This window comes from Mobula birostris, chromosome 11 (genome assembly GCF_030028105.1).
Source record: "Mobula birostris isolate sMobBir1 chromosome 11, sMobBir1.hap1, whole genome shotgun sequence".
Classification (NCBI taxonomy): domain Eukaryota; kingdom Metazoa; phylum Chordata; class Chondrichthyes; order Myliobatiformes; family Myliobatidae; genus Mobula; species Mobula birostris.
This window is the reverse complement of record NC_092380.1, coordinates 79,248,754-79,272,527: the sequence shown is the minus strand read 5'-3', so window position 1 is coordinate 79,272,527 and position 23,774 is coordinate 79,248,754. Positions and strand designations below refer to the sequence as shown.

General features: G+C 40.3%; 1 long non-coding RNA gene across 1 annotated transcript; it reads left to right on the top strand.

The window, feature by feature from the left end:
* Nucleotides 1–2,200: 2,200 nt before the first annotated feature.
* Nucleotides 2,201–15,195, top strand: LOC140205540 (uncharacterized). The gene is made up of 3 exons (XR_011887870.1): nt 2,201–2,281; nt 13,312–13,479; nt 14,883–15,195. It is a non-coding gene; the product is annotated as an uncharacterized lncRNA (long non-coding RNA).
* The last annotated feature ends 8,579 nt before the right edge of the window (nt 15,196–23,774 follow it).

Below are 23,774 nucleotides of genomic sequence, written 5' to 3'. Positions count from 1 at the left end.
CGGTAAAGCCCTTTCTACCATTGAGCGCATCTACATGAAACGCTGTCGCAGGTAGGCAACATTCATCATCAGGGACCTCAAACCATCCAGACCATGCTCTCTTCTCACCGCTGCCATGAGGAAGAAGGTACAGGAGCCTCAGGAATCACACCACCAGGTTTAGGAACAGTTGTTACACCTCAGCCATCAGGCTCTTGAACAAGGGGATAACTCCACTTGTCCCATCATTGAGATGTTTCTACAACCTATAGACTCACTTCCAAGAACCCTTCATCTCATGTTCTTGATATTTATTGTTTATTTACTTATTATTATTATTTCATTCTTTTTGTACTTGCACAGTTTGTTGACTTTTGCACACTGGTTGAATGCCCGAGTTGGTGTGGTCTTTCACTAATTCCGTTATGGTTATTAATCTATAGACTTATTGAGTTTGCCTGCTAGAAAATGTATCTCAGGATTGTATATGGTGACTTGTAAGAACTTTGATAATAAAATTACTTTGAAATTTGTACTTGTCCTTTCTTCTCATAGGAATGTATTCATTTGCTGTTGTTCTAGTCAACCTTTATTGTACAGCCACTCTGGACTAGGTCACTCTTAATCCTTTATTTGCGTAGTTTCATCTTGTTTTATTGTCTTGTTCCCAACCTAATTACACTCTGATTGCTATTACCCATACATGGCCTTGACTGAAATTCACTCCACGTACTTATTTCTGCAGACAAAAGTTTCTCTTGTCCTTGGGATGGAAGCAAAAGGAATAAATAATTATCTCCACACGTTTTATCTCTACTGTTTTTTTTCATTCTACTTTAGAATAACTTTAAACTTGCTATCATATTTTTCTTCTCTTTCAATGGAACCTTCTATAGATTTGCTCCACTGCCTTATTTTCACTCTCAATGTGTCCACAAACAACCAGCAATGCAACAGATTTTTTTCTCTTCACATAACTCTTAGATTCAATATTGAACTGTTCTGTATATCTGATGATTTTTTAAAATCTATGATCAACACTGCAATCCCACTCAGTGGCCACTTTATTAGCTACACCAGTACACCCACTTGTTAATTCAAATACATAATCAGCCTATCAAGTGGCAGCAACTCAGCGCTTAACATCATGCAGACATGGTCAAGAAGTTTAGTTGTTGTTCATACCAAACATCAGAATTGGGAAAAATTGTGATCTAAGTGACCTTGACCATGAAACGATTGTTGGTGCCAGATAGGATGGTTTGAGTATCTCAGAAACTACTAATCTGCTGAGACTTTCACACACAATAGTCTCTAGAGGTTAAAGAGAATGGTGCGAAAAATAAAAAAAAATCCGGTGAGTAGCAGTTCTGTGTGCAAAAACGCCTTGTTAATGAGAGAGGATTAAGAAGAATAGTTCAATTTGACAGGAAGGTGACAGTAACTCAAATAACTACATGTTACAACAGTGGTGTACAGAAGTGCATCTCTGAATGCACAACTTGTCGAATCTTGAAGTGGATATGCTGCAGCAGCAGAAGGCAAGAACATACATTCATACATTTATTAGGTACAGGAGGTAAAGTGGCCATTGATCATATATGCTCCTATCCAGCATCAATAACATTTCACTGCTTTTCCCCATCCTTCTTTGTGAACACATTTGCCTCAGAATGGGGAGTTCTTATTCCTGTCAATGTTTAAGACAGAGTCTCATTATAGACACTACAGTGTAATCATTTATGGTAACCTACAACTGTCAAACTTAATTTCTAACACTCTTCATATTCCAACATCATCCCGGTCTACGTTTCTCATTTTCTTAACTTATTTCCATCTCTCTTTTTGCTGTTTGCTTTCCGTCATATAATTGGTCCCTCCTTAATGCTAATGTTCTCTGGCTTTATTCCCCTTTTGAAAATATGTATCTTTTTCCACAGTGTTGTTTAATCTCCTCTCAAGAGCCCTTGTCCTCACCCCGTTCAAGTGTGACTCAGCCTAGTTGGAAAGGTCTCCCATTTTTCAGAGCTGGTCCCAAAGGACTTTCCAACATCATAAGGGACAGGCAAGAGTGCATGGGAAACGTCAAAACAAAATAACTGCTCAAGCAATAATAAATTAGTTTATATTTGTAGGAATTAAAGTCAATTTGGAATGTTATTTTGCATTGGATTTTATTACTGCATTTTGATCAGCGGGATGATTTGATGTTTAGTGAAGGTGGAAGATTGGGGAGATAGGCAAAAGAGGAATTGGGATTTTGGTTCCTGGAACCACAGTCAAATGGAACGATCTGCCTGAGGTACCATTTTGTTTCCTCTTTCTTTTGTTCCTCCTCTTCCTCCTCTCACATCTAGTAGTTGCTTCCTGGTCTCCTTGCTTGAGGAAGGATATTCTGGCTTTGGAGGCGGTGCAGAGGAGGCTCACCAGGTTGATTTCAGAGATGAGGGAGTTAAACTATGAGGAGAGGTTGAGTCCCCTGGGGCTGTACTTGCTGGAATTCAGAAGAATGAGAGGAGATCTTATAGAAACATAAGAAATTATGAAAGGGATAGATAAGATAGAGGCTGGAAAGTTGTTTCCACTGGTAGATGAGACTAGAACTGGGGAGCATAGCCTCAAGATTTGGTGGAGTAGATCTAGGATGAAGATGAGGAGGAACTGCTTCTCAGAGAGTGGTGAATCTGTGGAATTCTCTGCACAATGAAGCAGTGGGGATTACCTCAGTAAATATATTTAAGACAAGGTTGGATAAATTTTTGCATAGAAGGGAAATTGAAGGCTGTGGGGAAAAGGTGGAGATGAGTCTATGGCCAGATCAACCATGATCTTTCTAAATGGCAGAGCAGGCTCAACGGGCCAGGTGGCCTACTCCTGCTACTATTTCTTATGTTCTTATTATGCCTTAGTCTTCATTGCCATTGCTCTTTCTCACAGTTATTGTCATCAAGGGTGTGGTGATATCATGTGTCACGTGACAGAGTGCGGAGCATGCGCAGAACTGACAGAATGATCAAGAAGCTTTTATGTTAGACGTGGTTGCTGTTTGCTGTTAAATAAAAATTCTAGTTATGTTCTTCCAGAATATGTGTCTTTATGAGTAACCCATGGTATGTATAAAGAACACAACATGGTGTCAGGAGTAGGTCTAGAGGAATAATTCATTTCGCTAACACGGGAGAAGTGAAGATAATCTGAAAAAAAAGAACATGAACTTTTTCCTTGTTTGCTAACCACTTTAAGAATAGAGGTTTTGCAACTCCCATCGACGCCTCAGCTGACTAGAAATGTAGCTGAAAATTGGAAAAGATTTAAATAGTGTTTTGAAATTTATTTATCGGCAATCAGAGCAGATAATAAAACGGAGAAAATGAAAGCTGCAATTCTACTCCATGTGATTGGGGATAACGCAACTGAGGTATATAACTATTTTACTTTTAAAGATGGAGATAATTTGAATCTAAAAGTGATAATCGACAAGTTTGAGTCATTTTGCATACCAAAGCGCAATGTGATGTATGAATGGTATAAATTATTTACATGCAAGCAGAAAGCTGGTCAAACAATTGATCAATTTGTTACGGAATTCAGAAACCACAGTAAAACATGCGAGTTTGCAGAGCTGACAGACTCTCTCATTAAAGACAGAATTGTTTGTGGCATTTTGGATAATGCTCTGAGAGAAAGACTCTTAAGAGAACCAGACGTAAATTTAGAAAAAGCTTTGATTCTCTGCAAAACTTCGGAAACCATAAAGTCGCAGGCTAAAGAGCTTTTTATTGAGGACTGCAGCGTATACGCTGTGAATAACCGCGAACATGTTAGAAAAAATAATGAAGTAGCAACGAAACCAACAGAGATCAAGATGTCGTTTGAAGGAAAAAAACTTTGTGATCGCTGTGGGCAGTAGGACCAACCTAAAATGTGTCCAGCGTATCGGAAGCTGTGCAACAACTGTGGTAGCTAACAGAAAAGAAAAATGAATGGAGCTGGAATCATAAACAGGAGAGGGCATGGCAAAATCTCAAGAAAGTGCTCACCAAAGAACCTGTGTTGAAATTCTATGATGCTGAGAGACCCATCAAAATCTCATGTGATGCATCTCAAGCAGGCTTAGGGGCAGTATTACTCCAAAAACATGATCAGGAATGGCTACCAGTGGATTATCTCATACATTATCTGATCCAGAAACAAGGTATGCCCAAATTGAAAAAGAATTGCTCAGTATTATGTTTGCTTGTGAGAGATTTCATCAGTTTGTGTCAGGCAATCTATTGATGTTGAAACTGATCATAAACCTTTGATTGCATTGTTTAACAAACCTTTAAGCGACTGTCCTTTGTGAATTCAGCGAATGACGATCAAATTGCAAAGATATGCATTGAATGTGTCATACACACCTGGAAAATTCATGTACACGGCTGACACACTTTCCAGAGCTGTGGATCCAACAACAAAAGACAGTCACAGGAACATTATTGATGTTCAGGTATTTATTGATATGGTCATAGAAACTGTACCTGTTCTCCCAAATAGTTGCAACTGCTGCGTCTTGAGACAGAGAAGGACAAAATTCTCAGTCAGGTAATACAAGTGGTGATGGATGGATGGCCAGATAATAAGCATGACTGTACCTCAGAAGTACAGAATATTGGAACCACAGATCAGAACTTTCTGTTGTGGATGGGATATTGTACTAAGGCAGCAGAATTGTGATTCCTAAAAGCCTCTGAAAAGAAATGCTGGGGGAAATTCACGAAGGCCACCTCGGTATTGAAAAGCGTAAGAGAAGGGCGCGGGAAGTGATGTTTTGGCCCAGGATGAATCAAGAAAATGCAGAATTGGGGTCTTCTTGTTGGATATGCTTTAAATACCAACCTAGCAACCCTAAGGAGCCACTGCACCCACATCCTTGTCCTCAGAGACCTTATCAGAAGGTAGGCATTGATCTGTTTGTAACTGACAACAAAGATTATCTATTTATAACAGATTACTATTCCTTGTATCCTGGAGTGTGTGGTTTGGGCAGAACAATAGCAGGGAATGTAATTACATGCATAAAATCAGTTTTTTTTCCAGACATGGCGTACCTGATGAAGTTTTCACAGACAATGGTCTACAATTCAATGGTGAATGTATGAGACATTTTGCTCAGGAATAGGGCTTTGTTCATACAACATCTAGTCCATTTTTTTCTCAGTCCAATGGATTAGTTGAGAAGTCAGTAGGAATTATCAAGAAACTGATGCATAAAGCAAAAGATAGTGGAGGTGATTCTTATAAAGCTTTGTTAGCCTATCGTAGTACTCCACTTGAATGTGGATTTTCACCTGCTTAGCTCTTGATGGGACGCTGCTGAGATCCAATCTGCCAATAGATGAGAGCCTTCTGAGAACAGAGGAAGGTGAACAAGTGAAAAGATGGAAAGATGAACACAAAGCAAAGCAGGAAACATACTTTCACAGATGTTTTCGTCCATTACCTGAACTGTACCAAGGAGATGAAGTGAGGATACAAGACAAAATGAACACATGGACACAGAAAGCTACAGTACTTGAAGAAGTCCAACCCAGATCATACATGGTCCAAACAGAGGAGGGAGCAGTGTCAAGAAGAAATCGCAAAGACCTCAAGAAAGAGCCAACTTCAGAGTTTCAGTTAACTAATACAGACCAGATAAAACATGAAAATAACAATGAAACACAAGAACTGTGTGAACCACTTAGAAGGTCTACTCGTGTTCATAAAACCCCAGAGAGACTGATAGAGACATGTTAAATTATGCATTTGTTTTGATTAATGTTGCTAATTGTTTTTCTTTTTAAGGATAGGAAGACGTGGTGATATCACGTGTCACATGACAGAGTTCGGAGCATGTGCAGAACTAACAGAATGATCGAGAAGCTTGTATGTTAGACGCGGTTGCTGTCTGCTATTAAATAAAAGTTCTAGTTATGTTCTTCCAGAATATGTGTCTTTATGAGTAATCCACGGTACGTATAAAGAACACAACAAAGGGAAGGCACCATTTTCCATCTGCAACTTATGGAGTATATTAGGCTGTAACATACTGTATTTGGAATTAGAAGCAGCTAGAACATTTTATCAGCTGTGTGAAAATGGTTGCCATCATGCCAATCAACCAATGCGATAAGCTGCTCTACTTATGTCCAGAAAACAATGATTGCATGAATTTATGGGCTCACCAATTTGATCTATTGCCCAGTGGCACTTACACCCACAGTGATAAAGTGTTTTGAGAGGCTGATGTTGAACTAGATCAGTGGCAACTTGGATCCACTCCTATTTGCCTACCGAAGCAACAGGTTTACAGCAGGTGCCATTTCTCTTGCACTTCACACAACCCTGGAACAGCCGGACAGCAAAGATGCATACATCAGGATGCTCTTTATCAATTACAGCTCGGTATTAACACCATCACCCTCTCAAAACTAATCAGTAAAGTCCACGACCTGGGCCTCAATATCCCCTTGTGCAATTGGATCCTGCATTTCTTCACTTGTAGACCCCAGTCAGTTCAGATTGGCAAAGGCATCTCCTGCACAATCTCCATCAGCACAGGAACACTGCAGGGATGTGTACTTAGCCCCCTGCTCTAATCACTTTACACCTATAACTGGGTGGCTAAGTACAGCTCCAACACCATATTCAAGTTTGCTGACAACACCACTGTTGTGGCCTGTACCAAAGGTGGTGATGAATCAGCATACAGGAGGGAGATTGAAAACTTCGCTGAGTGATGTAATAACAACAACCTCTCACTCAATGTCAGTAAGATGAAGGACCTGATTCTAGACTTCAGGAGAGGGAAACCAGAGAGCCATGAGCCAGGAGTCATTGGAGGATCAGAGTGGATAGGGTCAGTAACTTTAAATTCCTGGGTGTCACTATCTTAGAGGACCTGTCCTGAACCCATCATATAAATTTACGAGGGATGATTGGTAAGTTCATGGCCTAAGGTAGAAGGAGTCAATTTTAGAAAACCTAGCACATTTATTTTTCAACATAGTCCCCTCCTACACTTACACGCTTAGTCCAGCGTTCGTGGAGCATACAGATCTTGGACCTCCAGAAACTGTCCACAACAAGGGTGATTGATAAGTTTGTGGCCTAAGATAGAAGGAGATGAGTTATTAACTTCAAACTTTCTTCATAATCTCAAAGAGTTGAACTGCATGTGCATGTAATGACGGCTGTATAACTTATCTCCTTCTACCTTAGGCCACAAACTTATCAATCACTTTCTGCAGGTCCAAGATCCGTATGCTCCACGACCGCTGGACTAAGTGTGTAAATGTAGGAGGGGACTATGTTGAAAAGTAAATGTAAGCAACACACATCAAAGTTGCTGGTGAACGCAGCAGGCCAGTAAGATTTTTCTCTTACTAACTCTTCCTTCAGTTAGTCCTGACGAAGAGTCTCGGTCTGAAACGTCGACTGTACCTCTTCCTAGAGATGCTGCCTGGCCTGCTGCGTTCACCAGCAACTTTGATGTGTGTTGCTTGAATTTCCAGCATCTGCAGAATTCCTGTTGAAAAGTAAATTTGCTAGGTTTTCTAAAATTGACTCCTTCTACCTTAGGCCATGAACTTATCAATCACCCCTCGTAATTGCAAAGAAAACACAACAGTGCCTCTAGTTCTTTGGGAGCCTGCAGAGATTTGGCATGTCATCAAAAACCTTAACAAACTTCTATAGATGTGTGGTAGAAAGTGTGCATTATGGTCTGGTAGGGGAACACCAAAGCCTTTGAGTGGTAAAGGTAGTGTAAAGTCGGTGGTGGGGAAACTGCTGGAGTCAGTTATCAAGGATGTGATAACAGCACATTTGGAAAGCGGTGAAATCATGGGACAAAGTCAGCATGGATTTGTGAAAGGAAAATCATGTCTGACGAATCTCATAGAATTTTTTGAGGATGTAACTAGTAGAGTGGATAGGGGAGAACCAGTGGATGTGGTATATTTGGATTTTCAAAAGGCTTTTGACAAGGTCCCACACAGGAGATTAGTGTGCAAACTTAAAGCACATGATATTGGGGGTAAGGTATTGGTGTGGGTGGAGAATTGGTTAGCAGACAGGAAGCAAAGAGTGGGAATAAACGGGACCTTTTCAGAATGGCAGGCGGTGACTAGTGGGGTACCGCAAGGCTCAGTGCTGGGACCCCAGTTGTTTACAATATATATTAATGACTTGGATGAGGGAATTAAATGCAGCACCTCCAAGTTTGCGGATGACATGAAGCTGGGTGGCAGTGTTAGCTGTGAGGAGGATGCTAAGAGGATGCAGGGTGACTTGGGTAGGTTGGGTGAGTGGGCAAATTCATGGCAGATGCAACTTAATGTGGATAAATGTGAAGTTATCCACTTTGGTGGCAAAAATAGGAAAACAGATTATTATCTGAATGGTGGCCGATTAGGAAAAGGGGAGGTGCAACGAGACCTGGGTGTCATTATACACCAGTCATTGAAAGTGGGCATGCAGGTACAGCAGGCGGTGAAAAAGGTGAATGGTATGCTGGCATTTATAGCGAGAGGATTCAAGTACAGGAGCAGGGAGGTACTACTGCAGTTGTACAAGGCCTTGGTGAGACCACACCTGGAGTATTGTGTGCAGTTTTGGTCCCCTAATCTGAGGAAAGACATCCTTGCCATAGAGGGAGTACAAAGAAGGTTCACCAGATTGATTCCTGGGATGGCAGGACTTTCATATGAAGAAAGACTGGATGAACTGGGCTTGTACTCGTTGGAATTTAGAAGATTGAGGGGGGATCTGATTGAAACGTATAAGATCCTAAAGGGATTGGACAGGCTAGATGCAAGAAGATTGTTCCCGATGTTGGGGAAGTCCAGAACAAGGGGTCACAGTTTGAGGATAGAGGGGAAGCTTTTTAGGACCGAGATTAGGAAAAACTTCTTCACACAGAGAGTGGTGAATCTGTGGAATTCTCTGCCACAAGAAACAGTTGAGGCCAGTTCATTGGCTATATTTAAGAGGGAGTTAGATATGGCCCTTGTGGCTACGGGGGTCAGGGGGTATGGAGGGAAGGCTGGGGCGGTGTTCTGAGTTGGATGATCAGCCATGATCATAATAAATGGCGGTGCAGGCTCGAAGGGCCGAATGGCCTACTCCTGCACCTATTTTCTATGTTTTCTATGTTTCTATGTAATTAGCCCAGTACATCACACGTAAAACCCTCCCAACCAACTACATGACACATTGCCATAGAAAAGCAGCATCCATCATCAAAGATCCTCACCACCCAGGCCACGCTCTTTTCTCACTGCTGCCATCAGGTAGGAGGTACAAGTGTCTCAGGACTTGCACCTCCAAGTTCAAGAACAACTAGAACCATCAACCATCGGGCTCTTGAACAAAAGGGAATAACTATATTCATTAAGGACCTTTTTATCTTGTTACTTCGTGCTTGTAATTTATTTATTACCTGCATTTGCACAGTTTGCTTACGTACAGTTCCTGATGTTTACAGTTTACAGATCTTGTCTACAGTTACTGCTCTATAGATTTGCTAAGTATACCCCCAGTAAAAGAATCTCAGGGTTGTATGTGGTGACATGTATGTACTCTGATAATAAATTTTACTTTGAACATTATATGGAATGATTATCAGACAGAAGTTTTATTACCTGAAAGTGGATACCACATAGCCCAATTTCTTAACTTAATAATTCTGTACTCTTAGAAAAAGCATTGGCTTATAAAATTACTGCTTAGATTTTCTCATATTATCATAGACAGTAATCTGAACAGCACATGAGGCGTTTCAACTGCAGGACCTGTGGAATAATCCAGCAAGCATTCTCAGTATAAAGCTCTCAAAATAGTCAAAAATGAAGAGCATGGGATATGATTTTATTTACTGTTGTGATAGCAGTATTTAATGACTTGTGCAGCCAATCATTTAGAATTTTTGCAACATGTGGTCACTGAGATACACAGCAAATGGTAAATATGTTAGGTACAGCTTTTTTCAAGAAAGTAATAACCCCACAGTGGTGTCCTGTCATTGATGGTGCCCTGTCTGTTGCACAAGCAAGAATGTTGGTAGGCAGAATGTCCTTCTCTTTGAAAAATTGCTCAATAACCCAAAATATGGACTCACCTTTCGTACTTGTCTCTAGTCCCCTTGCAAGTAACAACTCTTGAACCATGTTTTTATCTTTTATGAAGCGAACATAACCAAAAAGTAAATGTTCATTGCCAGGCAAAGTTGACTCATCAAACTGTATTCTGTTGTACTAAGTATGTTGCAAAATGTGTCTTTGATATTCTCAGTCCTTTCATCTATTCATCTTTGAACAGAGTTTTGCTGAGTGGAATCACTTTAATTATTTGGTCTGGTGAATTATGCAAAATCGTACTCAGAATCTTTCTTACTGATGGCAGAATCAGTTCTTCTCCAATTGTATACGGACTTCCAGATTTAGGAATAAACAATGAAATATTGAATGAAGCATGCATGCCATCACTGTTTCGTTGTGAACATGTTTTGAAGTGCTTTTCCATTTCGGAACATTTTCATGAAGTGTCTGAAAATAAGCCAAGTTCTTGTTTGCTTTATCAGAGTGTATTCTCTTCAAATGTTCAAAGAGCCTGTATGTTTTCATTGCTTCATTTGGAAAAACATTTTGACACAACAGACACATTGGCTGTTGTTGGTTGCTTGGTGCTGGTATAAATCCATATTTCAGATACTCCACACTATGCTGTCTACATTTCATTTTCATTTGGTTTAATTCTACCTTTTCCCTTATGGATTAGTGACCATGGTCAATCGCCTATTGTTTAAGTCCAACCTGAAGCACCGCAATTAACAAAGGGGAAAGTTATAATGTCATAATAGCTCAGGCAAAGCCTAACTCTCTGCCTGAAGGTACTTAAAGGGGGGCAGAGATATCTTGGTTAAGCTGTGGGAAGGAGAAATGCAGTGAAGACCATTCGAAAGGGAAAATGGAGACTCAAAGTGGAGACACAAAAGGGAGACTCATTCCTCCAAGATGCAGCACAGAGCGTCATAGGATGTCATTCCTGCCTGTGTCCATCAAACTTTACAACTCCTCCCTCGGAGGGTCAGACACCCTGTGCCGATAGGCTGGTCCTGGATTTATTTCATAATTTACTGGCATAATTTACATATTACTATTTAATTATTTATGGTTCTATGACTATTTATTATTTATGGTGCAACTGTAACGAAAACCAATTTCCCCCGGGATCACTAAAGTATGACTATGACTAAATTCTGAACTTCATCCCAATGAATGCCATACCCTAAGTCACAGGAAGTGTGTCACTTTGTGATTAGAGTATAGGAATTGTAGTAGCTTACACTACTATACTGGTGAGCGGAATGAATGTTGGACCTGGAAGTAACCCGCCAGTCCATATACCGAAGTGTCACGCTGCTTTTCAACAACTATAACGTGCCTTGAGCAAAGTCTGAGAGAATGATGGGTCAGCAAGAGATGAAGTGATTACGTGATCATTGTAGTCAATTATGAGGCACAGAAGATCAAATGCTTACAATAAATAATTCATTTTTAAAAATAAGCCTGTAATTCTCAGTTGCTTCCCGTCTACCAAGCACCACCCTGCCCCCTTCATCTTTATCGTCCCCTTAAAAACTCACACCGTCCGCTTTGGGAACCATTGTTTTAGATGAAGTAGCCAGTTCTTGCATTGAGTGGAGAAGCTAAACATGCAAATTTCAGTGTTGAATCTTAAGGGCTACACAGAACAGGAGATACTATTCTTCAAGATTATGTTGAGTTTCACTGAAGCAGAAGAATAGGCCAAGGATGGAGAATCAATATGGGTGTGGGAGGGAGAACTAAAGTGACAGGTGTTTGTGACTGTGCTTTGCTCTCCACAAATGCTGCCTTCCCTGCTGGATCTTTACAGCATTATCATTTCTGATTTCCAGCAACTGCAGTGCTACGTCTTTCACAGCTCCTGTTTTTATTTCTCTCTTTTCTGTCATTCGTCTCCTACTTGCATCTCTTTCAGAACAATCATCTGAGAAGATTTTACCATCTCTTCACAGCCAGACACATCATCATTTGCAACTTTCAGTCTCATGGTCTCCAACCTGCTCATAGGTATTTCCATTATCCCCTGAAACTTAAAATTAGATTTTTAATCTTTCCTGGTTTTGATATTTAATCAAATGAAATATTTTTCTGTTTCTCCCTCAATAGATACTGCCTGACCTTCAGTGTATTTATATCACAGTTCAAGCACCTGCAATCTTTTTGCTTTTCATTTCCTGTTGCATTATCTAACTTCACAAAATTGACTCATCCTATTTTGAAAGCCATGAGTGAATCTGGTTCTACCACCATTTCATGCAGTCAATTCCAGCTTATGACTATATAGTCTGTGAACAAATATATCCTTGCATCACCTTCAGATCCTTTTCCATTCATCTTAAATTCATGACCTCTGGTAATGCTTACAAATTGTCTAAATCATACATGGTTTCAATCACCTACTAACCTTTCCTTCTATAAGTAGATCAACACGAGTTTATCCAGTTATTTGCAATGCCTAACTGAAATACTGAAATAGCTCACTCTTGGAGATGTTTGATTAAATCAGTTTTTTTTAAGGCTGTCACATCCTTCCTAAAATTCAGTGCATACAACTGGTCACATTACATTTGTTTTCAGTCTTTGATCCAAATGGCTAATGTTATGTTTGCCGACGAGAAATCTTTAATTACTTTTGCAGTCGAGAAGATACACCAACTGGAAAAGCAACTGACTCTCTGGCATGCTTCCCTAGAAACTTTATAGGCGGAACCCATGTGGCAAACGGGGGCTCACACATCACACAGATACATATGTAAACAAGAAAGAAATATCACTCAATAAATGTGAATATGGTTTATGGTCGCACAACTGTGATCTCTCATATAAATACCCATTATCCAGGAGCACTTATAATCCTTTTATTATGTAAATATTTAGTAAGTCTGCATTATTTGAAGGTCTCAAGAGAATTAACAGATGGTTGTTTGGCTATCAGGACCAGCAAATGTAGCCTTGACTTTATTGGAAAACAACAACACACTGAAAATGTAACAAGGCCCATGTCATAGCCTTTAGTGCTGTTAATCATATCATAAGAATCTAGTAAGGTCAGAGCCAAAAGTGTCACCATCAGCATGCATACTGCACCGATTTATTACTAGGAAGGAAAGAAGTTAACTGAGTTGTTGGCCAACAGCAATAAAGGTTACGAGTAATATGGATAAAAATTATCATTAGTGCTTCTTCTTCTGATTCTTCCTAGGATGATTTTCTTCCACTCCAGTTTTGTGGCAAATGGAGCTAACGTGGGAAACACGAACTCTTCCAAAGAAGAGACAGACAGTGACTGTTTTTGGACAGATTGTCGGGTGGTTTATTTCATCTGCCATCTACACGGGTCCTCTGTGTGCTGCCAGTGCATGGACTCAAGGTTCGCAGGGTCATCTTCAAGGCTCTTCAGCCACTTTGAGCAGCTGTGAGCAGGAAATTCCTGTTATGTTTTGATACTCCAAAACATAAAACTAATCAGAATCAAAAAAACATGGAGCTGGGAATATTGTGTCTAATTTTGTTTTTATTTTAAGCAAGGTGGTGTGATGGCATACTTTCTACATACAGTATAACCCGTAATTAATTGCTTAAACAATAAAGAATGCATAATCGAACAACACTAATGCACAACACTCCCCCCCCCCCCGCTCAGCTATAAACTCTAATTCAATATAGAATGGATCTCAACGATTATACACAGTATATTATATAATACAGCTGCTATACAGACATCCACAGCTTAATAAATTTTAAATTGTCCCATTCAGGACTAAAGATTTAATCACTGCGGAGGATTTTTTATTCTAGTGGGGTAATGTTTTTCCTGACAAGGGGTGGGGACCACTCTGCTTGGCAGGTGAGACTTGTGGCTGTGAAACAACCTCAGGCTCTGGGGCCTCCTCCGTGGTGGTTGTAGGAGTTGACTTCGGAACTGCAGGGAGTGATTGTGACAGCTCTGGGTGCCTTTCTTCTGGACCTGTTGCATCCGAACTCTGCATGGCAAGTTTCACTAGACAATGCATGAGTACAATGTATGACATCACCATGTATGATCGTAACTATAACACGTCCTTTGGCCTTGGGAATCCACCACTGCTTGTATTTTCTCAGCGCATTTGTGTAATCCTTCTGTGTCAGTAGTGTGACCACAGTAAGTGAAGCTTGGTTTAAGGAATTCATACTTGTCACATTTGTTCTCTGAGCCCATAACCTTCTAATATTTTTAACACTGTCTTGAGATTTTGGAGACGTTTCTTGTCATCTTTACTGGTAGCAATGACGTCATCCATGTAACACAGAGAGCCCGCCCAGCCTTGCAGCACCTGGTCCATAGCTTTCTGCCAGAGTGCAGGTGCAGTTGCTACCTTAAAAATATCAATAAAGCGCTTTGTGAGTGTTTATGGTGAGAAGAACTTTGGACTCTTCTTCTGCCTCCAGGAATGTTTGCAAACCTACCCTCTATCCTGGGTAGAGGGTATTGATCTATTTCCAGCACTATCTTGATGGTGATCTTAAAATCACCACAGATCATGACATATCCATTCTTCTTGGCTGCTGGGATCCCTTGCGCTGCCCATGGGTTCCACTCAACCTTGGAAAGAATTCCTTCACCCTCCATACAATCAAGCTCATTGGTTATTTAATTACTGATGGTATGAAAAACTGGATGGGCATTGTAAAACCTGAGTGTAGCATTTTCATTTAGCACTGTTTTACTTTTGATATGTTTGTGTTTTCCACCCAGTACCTTTCTTAATTTTATTTCGGTTGACTCAATTGCAGGGGATGTGACATGCAAATGATGGATGGATCTGCAAGCAAGTAGTTGTCTCGGCTATTTACAACCCTGTAATGCTGGACTCTCCTGTTTTTATCACATACAAGCCCAATGTGGCTTGTTGGTTGTTGTATTTCATTGTCATTCCCACAGAAGTTATCTTTTCTCCAGTATAACTTCTTAGTTGGATATCTGAAAGCTTCAGTTCAGTATCTGTGAAATGCCATTCAAACTCATTTTGTGGAATGACTGAAACAGCTGAGCCAGTGTCCAATTCCAATTGAATTAATTTATGTTTCACTTCTGGTGTAAGCCACATTGCTGGTCTCTTGTTAGTTTTCACACAATAAACCTAAAGGCTACTCAGTCCTGAGTCACTCTCATCATTGTCAGATTTTTCATCAACAGCATGCAGTTTAGTGCTCTTTTTGAAAGTGCAACTTGCTTTTGTATCTTTCCTTCTTCCCTGTGCAGTTCAATTATTTTTGTCTGTCTGACATGCTCTTTGTATGGGTCCTACTTCTTTGTATTTTCTGCAGGTTTCAGCATTACATCTGCATTGGTCTAGTGTATGCGAGTCCCTGTCACAATGGTAACACAACTTATTTATCCAGGCAGACCTCTGTCCAGTTATGGCAATTTTGTTCCTCCTCATTTTCATTCCTGACTGCAGCTCAATTCCATGTATGTTGAGTCTCTGCTGTTTCCAATGATATAGCTACAGTATTTCAACTGCTTTTTTAAATGTAAGTTGTGATTCAGTTAGGAGCCATTTTTGAATGCGCTCTTGTAAGATCCCCACAAACTAAACAATCCCTCAGTGCATCGTTAAACCCATCACTGAAATGACAACGCTCAGACAATCTCTTCAATTCAGGCACATACACTGAAAAGGACTCCCCTTCCTTTTGATTTCACTTATGAAACCTAAAGCAATTCTGCAATCAACAAAGTACAAAGTTCAAAGTACATTTATTATCAAAGCATGTATATATTATACAACCTCGCGATTTGTCTCCTTATAGGCAGTCACAAAACAAAGAAACTCAAAAGAACCCATTGAAAAAAGACTGTCACACACCCAACAGAGAGAGAGAGAGAGAGAGAGAGAGAGAGAGAGAGAGAGAGAGAAAGAAACAAATCATGCAGACAATAAAATTAAGCATACAGCTTCAGAAATGAAGTTTTACGAAAGATACAAAGCCAGGCATCTCTACAGCCAGAACAGGCTGCCGTCTCAGCTCATCGCAAAGCCGAGTAAACCTTGTGAGGCCATAGGCATGAAGTCAGGCATCACTGCAGCCAGAGTAGCCCACAGCCCCAGTTCAGAGCAAAGCTGAGTATCAAGCAGAATCAGGCAGAACTGCCCCTCGCCTCAGCTCCAGTCCCAACGCCCTCACCTTTTCAATCTGGCCCGGTACTTAAATCGTGCAAACATTGAGTTGTGCCTAAATAATCGGGCAAAGGTACCTAAATGTGCTGAGAGAGGGAAAGAAAAGCAAAGAAAAATCAACCCTATAATTAACAAGAGCACCGTGGAAAAACGTACTCTTTCTGGAAAGTAGAACTGATCAATGAACACTAAATGAATCTACCTCTTGTTTAAATGATCTAGACTGTAACCTTTCAGTGTAAAGGACACCAGAGATTCACTATCCTTTGCAAGATGTATTCATTGCACACCTCAGTTCTAAATGATCACCTTCTTGTTTATGTTCTCTCATTCAAGACTCTCCCAGTGGTGGGAATATCTCAATATCTACTCCATCATGCTCCTTAGTAATTTATCATTTCAGTCACATCTCCGAAATTCTACGAAATTCCAAAGAAGAGCTGATTGTGGACTTCAGAAAGGATAGGACGAGGGCCCACAAACCAATCCTCATGGAGGGATCAGAAGTGCAGAGAGTGAGCATTTTCAAGTTCCTGGGTATCAATATCTCTGAGGATCTAACCTGACCCCAACATATCAATGCAACTATTAAAAAGGCAAGGCAGCAGCTACATTAGGATCTTGAGAAGATTTGGTTTATTAACTAAAATACTTGAAACCTTCTACAGATAAACTGTGGAGAGCATTCTGACAGGTTGCATCACTGTCTGGTATGGGGGGTGTGGGTGGGGGGGCTACTGCACAGCATTGAAAGAAGCTACAGAAAGTTGTAAAATTAGTCAGCTCCATCTTGGGTACTAGCCTCCATAGTATCCAAGACATCTTCAAGGAGTGGTGCCTCAGAAAGTCAACATCCATTATTAAGGACCCCCATCACCCAGGACATGCCCTCTTCTCATTGTTACCATCAGGAAGGAGCTACAGAAGCCTGAAGGCACACACTCAGCGATTCAAGAACATCTTCTTCCCCTCTGCTATCTGGTTTCTAAAAGGACATTGAACCCATGAAGACTACCTCACTTCTATTATTTCTGTTTTTGCACTATTTTTAATTTAACTATGTACATATACACATAGTTACTATAACGGACTTACTTTTTTCCCTATATTACCATGTATTGCATTGCACTCCTGCTGCTAAGTTAACAAATTTCATGACATATGCCAGTGATATTCAACCTGATTCTGAATACAGATCCATTTGCTTTAGCTGTTCATGATAGATTGCCCTTCTCATCCCAAGAATTAGCCTACAGAATCATTGTTAGACTGCTTCCAACCCTTGTACATCTTTTCTTAAATAAGGGATGATAATCACAATACTCTAGGTGTGGCCTCACCAACACCCGATATAATTGTAATAATATTTCCATATAATCCCTTTGCTTTTAAAGGCCAATATGCCATTTGCCTTCTCAATTACTTTTCACATCTACCTGGTAACTAAGTACACCAAGCCTTGCAAATGTACAGTGTTCTTCAGGTCACTAAATGCAGTGAGCTGTCCTGTCAAATATGCAAATTAAGCCTCTTCAACAATGCAAATTCAGCACTTCTCCATGCTGTTCAGATCTGACTTTCTGTAGTGATTCACACCTTTACTGTATATTTGCATATCCGTAATGGAATGGCATCTCGTGTATGCTTTGTTGGAGTTGCTGCAAGTTTGGCACCTATTGCCCTTCCCTACTCCACCTGCTGTTGAGGTGGTGCCAACCTCCAATTTTGAACTGCCACTGTCACACAGCTCTGTCCACGCTGCTGAAAGAACCTTTCTAAGTGTCTGTGGTGCATTTTGTAGATGACACACATGGTAGCCACACTTCTATTGTGATGGAGGGAGTAAGTCATTCATTGGCACTGTTGCCTTCACAATGTTAAACTGCTCAAACCCGCAATCCCTGCCACATGCCCCGTGGTCTTATTCTTACTCCAGGGATTGAATTGTGTACACACTACTATCTTGAAATACTTTTTGAAGTTACTCACCATCCTGAGTTGAACATGATTTCAAAAAATTAAATCTACAGATCACAACTGAACGGCTTTGGTCTGAGCAATCTTCTTATCACAGTTTTTATTCATTTTAAGGTCAAGTAAGTAATTACAAAACACCTAACAAGCCAATACACTGGTTTATAATTGGACTCCAATTTGTGGTGTACTTTATATTTTAATTTAAATTGCACCATAAATTATGGTCCAATTATTTTTATATTATATAATATTGCAGAAGGAAAATAGAAAAGGTGTTGTGAGTGGTATTATTTATTCTACCTACCCTCAAATTCCCAAGGCACAAACATTGAAATTAATGCACTCTAAATAATCAGGCAAAGGTACCTAAATTAAAACAAAATATGCTGAGAGAGGGAAAGAAATGCAAAGAAAAATCAACCCTATAATTAACAAGATCATCATGGGAAAACGTACCCTTTCTGAAAAGTAGAACTGATCTATGTTTATAACAACTGTTTGCTTTAGATTTTACCAATGTTATTTAACTCCTAGCTTACAGTCATAGAAAACTCTGATACGGCAGTCACTGCTGGTAAATTTGCTCATTATTATCACCTGTACCGAGGTACAGTGACAAACTTGTCTTGCATACAGATCAATTTGTTACAACAGTGCATTGAGGTTCAAAGTTCAAAGCACAAAGTAAATTTTATTATCAAAGTATATATATGTCACCATATACAACCCTGAGATTCATTTTCCTGCGGGCATACACAGCTAATCTATATGAGAGTAACTATAACAGGATCAATGAACGTGCAGAAGAGATCAAACTGTGCAAATATAAATAAGCAGCAATAAATAACAAGACCATGAAATACCAAGATAAGGAGTCCTTAATGTGGGTATGAGGTAACACAAAGAGTACAAAATAAAATGTTACAGTTATAGAGTAGGCTCAGCTCAGGTAGACAATCTACATAATAGTATTGAGCATATAGCTTCCAGACAGGTTCACATATGCAAATTTCAAACCTGTAGAGGGGTTTAAGATCTTGGAAAACACAGCCTACTTATTTCTATAACTGCTCTACCACTAGCAAGATGTAGTTTTTCAGCTTTGAAAAAGTACCAATATAGCATAAGCTATATTTGGTATATTTGGATTTTCAGAAGGCTTTTGACAAGGTCCCACACAGGAGATTAGTGTGCAAACTTAAAGCACACGGTATTGGGGGTAAGGTATTGGTGTGGGTGGAGATTTGGTTAGCAGACAGGAAGCAAAGAGTGGGAATAAACGGGACCTTTTCAGAATGGCAGGCGGTGATTAGTGGGGTACTGCAAGGCTCAGTGCTGGGACCCCAGTTGTTTACAATATATATTAATGACTTGGATGAGGGAATTAAATGCAGCATCTCCAAGTTTGCGGATGACACGAAGCTGGGTGGCAGTGTTAGCTGTGAGGAGGATGCTAAGAGGATGCAGGGTGACTTGGATAGGTTGGGTGAGTGGGCAAATTCATGGCAGATGCAATTTAATGTGGATAAATGTGAAGTTATCCACTTTGGTGGCAAAAATAGGAAAACAGATTATTATCTGAATGGTGGCCGATTAGGAAAAGGGGAGGTGCAACGAGACCTGGGTGTCATTATACACCAGTCATTGAAAGTGGGCATGCAGGTACAGCAGGCGGTGAAAAAGGTGAATGGTATGCTGGCATTTATAGCGAGAGGATTTGAGTACAGGAGCAGGGAGGTACTACTGCAGTTGTACAAGGCCTTGGTGAGACCACACCTGGAGTATTGTGTGCAGTTTTGGTCCCCTAATCTGAGGAAAGACATCCTTGCCATAGAGGGAGTACAGAGAAGGTTCACCAGATTGATTCCTGGGATGGCAGGACTTTCATATGAAGAAAGACTGGATGAACTGGGCTTGTACTCGTTGGAATTTAGAAGATTGAGGGGGGATCTGATTGAAACGTATAAGATCCTAAAGGGATTGGACAGGCTAGATGCGGGAAGATTGTTCCCGATGTTGGGGAAGTCCAGAACAAGGGGTCACAGTTTGAGGATAGAGGGGAAGCCTTTTAGGACCGAGATTAGGAAAAACTTCTTCACACAGAGAGTGGTGAATCTGTGGAATTCTCTGCCACAGTAAACAGTTGAGGCCAGTTCATTGGCTATATTTAAGAGGGAGTTAGATATGGCCCTTGTGGCTACGGGGGTCAGGGGGTATGGAGGGAAGGCTGGGGCGGTGTTCTGAGTTGGATGATCAGCCATGATCATAATAAATGGCGGTGCAGGCTCGAAGGGCCGAATGGCCTACTCCTGCACCTATTTTCTATGTTTCTATGTTTCTATTTTCACAGCATTTGTGAGGAAAGTGCATTAATTTCCAGTTCAAAGGTAGAACAACAGACTTTCTAATGAGTGGAGGCTATCTATGTCCTTTCCATAGATTACTGATTGATTTAGGCGGGTGAAAAACACTTTGTAATTGTTACAGATACAATGCATGTTAAAAGTCAGATTCTTTGTCTGACATCCAAAATTGGATGAGCAAAAGTATTGGGAAATATTGTTCTTGGCCTTCATTATAGTCTCCATTCCCATATTACTGATTTAGTGCCTCTCTTTGGCAACTACTTCCTAATGAACCAGACTGTCTGAAGTCTTGGTGTCAAATATGATGCCAAGTAAAACTTCTACTGCATATCTCAGACATTATTTAAGGCCACTCACCCACAGCATTATAAAAATTGCTCAGACATACTTTGCCTCAGCTCATCTGCTGATAAAACCTTCATGCTGTTGTTGCCTTTAGTTTATCTATTCCAAAAGTCTCTTATTTGAATGTCTTATTCTACCCTCAATAAATTAATTTACCCAAGGTTTTGCTATGCATCTCTTTAGAACTGCAAAGATGTTTACCTTTCACTCTTGTGCTTCATGCCCTAAATTGGCTTCCAGTTAAGCAAAGCCTCCAGAATTTTACATGCGACACACGCAAAATGCTGGAGAAACTCAGCAGGCCAGGCAGCATTATGGAAAGGAGTAAATAGTTCATGTTTCAGGCTGAGACCTTTCATCAGGACTGTTTTCCATAGATTCTGCCTCGCCTGCTGAGCTCCTTCAGCATTTTGTGTGTGTTGCTTGGATTTCCGGCATCTGCAGATTTTCTTGTCTTTGTGCTACTATTTTGTGTGTTTTTGGGACCAGTGCCATTTCAACATCTCCACTTTCTTAGAAATTTGAACAGATTTAGTATGTCAACTAAAACTCTGACCAACTTCCATAGATGTACAGCGGATAGTATCCCGTCTGGTTGAATCATGGCTTGGTTATGGAAACACCAATACCCAAAAATGGAAAAGCCTATAAAATGTGATGGATATAGCCCAGTCCATCACAAAAAAAACTCTGTACACCACTGAGCACATCTACAGAAAAGCTAGGACCCCCCATCTTCAAGGCCATGCTCTCTTCTTATTGTTGTCATTGGGAAGAAACTGCAAGAGCCCTAGGTTCCACAACACCAGGTTCAGGAAGTTATTACCCTTCAAGCATCAGACTCCTGAACTAGAGAGGTTAACTTCACTCACCTCAGCACTGATTTCACAACATATGGACTCACTTTCAAGGACTCTACAACTTATGTTCTTCATGTTATTTATTTATATATATATATTTGCATTTGCACAGTTTGCCTTCTGCGTGTCAGCATCAGTGTGCAGTTTTTTAAAATTGATTCCATTCTATTTCTTTGTTCTGCTGTGAACGCCTGCAAAAATGGATCTCAGGGAAGTACATGGTGACACATATGTACTTTGATATTAAATTTATTTCTAACTTTGAAATGCCTCCATGGTCTCATCCATATTCAGCTACATCTGCTCTCTCTGTAACTTCCTTCCCTTCTCTTCCCTGCTTTATTGTGTTCCTTTTTGTCAACCTCTTTGACTGAGCTTTTGGATATTTGAAACTTGAATAATCATGCATTTATGTGGTACCTGGACCATCCCTCCCTGTACGTCTGAAAACATACCAGAGCCAACAAATACTTCAGAAGAGGGGTAATTTCTGCAATGGAGAAAATACTTCTTAATGTAGCTTGGCATCGAACTGTTTGATAAATACTTCTGAAATTCCTTGAGATTTCAGCTACTAAAGGGTGCTATATTACGTTGCAATTCCACATAAAGCAGGTTCCTAATTTTAGCCAGGGAGAGGCTGACTGGAGTTGAGTTACTTTCTCTGGTGAGCAAAAAGTTGAATGAAACATATTGATGTTCACATCATGTAGTAAGGAGTCATAGAATCAAACAGGGCAAAGCAGATAATTGTTTTAAATAATTTCCCTGGAGAGAATAACTAACTGCTCAATCTGAGTCACACTTCCACATTACTGTTGCGAAATGCTGCCGGACATCAGACTATTCAGAATGCCAACAAAACCCTAGTTTTAATAAAAGAAAATGGATCAGGTGAATTAAAACGGACAAAGTAAAACATTGTTCAACATTTCCGAGTTAAAAATCACCTGGGAGAAGGGTGACCAGATGAACATCTACAATTACTAAATGTAAACTAAAATGACGTTGCGGACATTTATTTCTGATTTTTCATAAGTCACATAACGATGTCTCTTTCCAAATCTCCAGGTGAAATAGCAAATGAAGCAAGAAATCAGTACATATACAATTGAGCGTATGCAGTGGCACGGTTGTGGTAGTTTGGGTTGAAATGGGGAGCTCTACATGCACACATGGGTAAAGCCGCTTGGGTACGAAATTTTGGATGAAACATTTCTGGAGTATTTAAACAAAGAAAAATAGTCATAAGTGCGATATATTTTCAAAGTTTCAATGGGCCAGATTCCGTGAAGGTGCGAGTTCCCCTTCATAGTTGAACAAAGATAATTTGCTGTTTGCCTTCACACCAATTGGTGGCAGTATTTTTTCCCATGTATTTCGAGACGAATGTTGAAGTATTTAGCTCATTTTTTGCAACAAAATGCACCCACATATAGGTAATCGTTCACTTTGCGTGGCTCGTATCGCTATCTTTACTATCTAGGAGAAGTTACAGGGGGAAACATTCACATCAGAGAGGTTTTTCTTGTTTTCGATAGTTGAGAACCTACTGGTTCAAAAACACTTGTGGAAATACTTTTCGTTCCCGGGGCATAATTGATTTTCAACGCGCGTCTGCAAACTGATCTTGTAGGAAGAAGTATAAAACTACTTGTAACGTAACGTGAACGCGATCGTTCGCTCTACTTAGCGACACTCTTTCAGACGATCCCATGGCAAACAGCCAAATCGACACATTCTTCAGGTCAACCGAACTTCTGTTTGGAGAGAAGGGAGGACAGGGAGCCGAGAATGCCCCGCCTCCTCTCGTTTGTTACTGGACGGATAGGAGTCAGCGATTTCGCAGCATGAAAGGGCAAGCGTACAGGGCTCATCGGGCGATTGGCTAAGGAGTGCTGTCAATCAGAACGAGTGGCTGGGCTTCCGTTGGCGAGTTCGGTAGTGGTTGGGGGG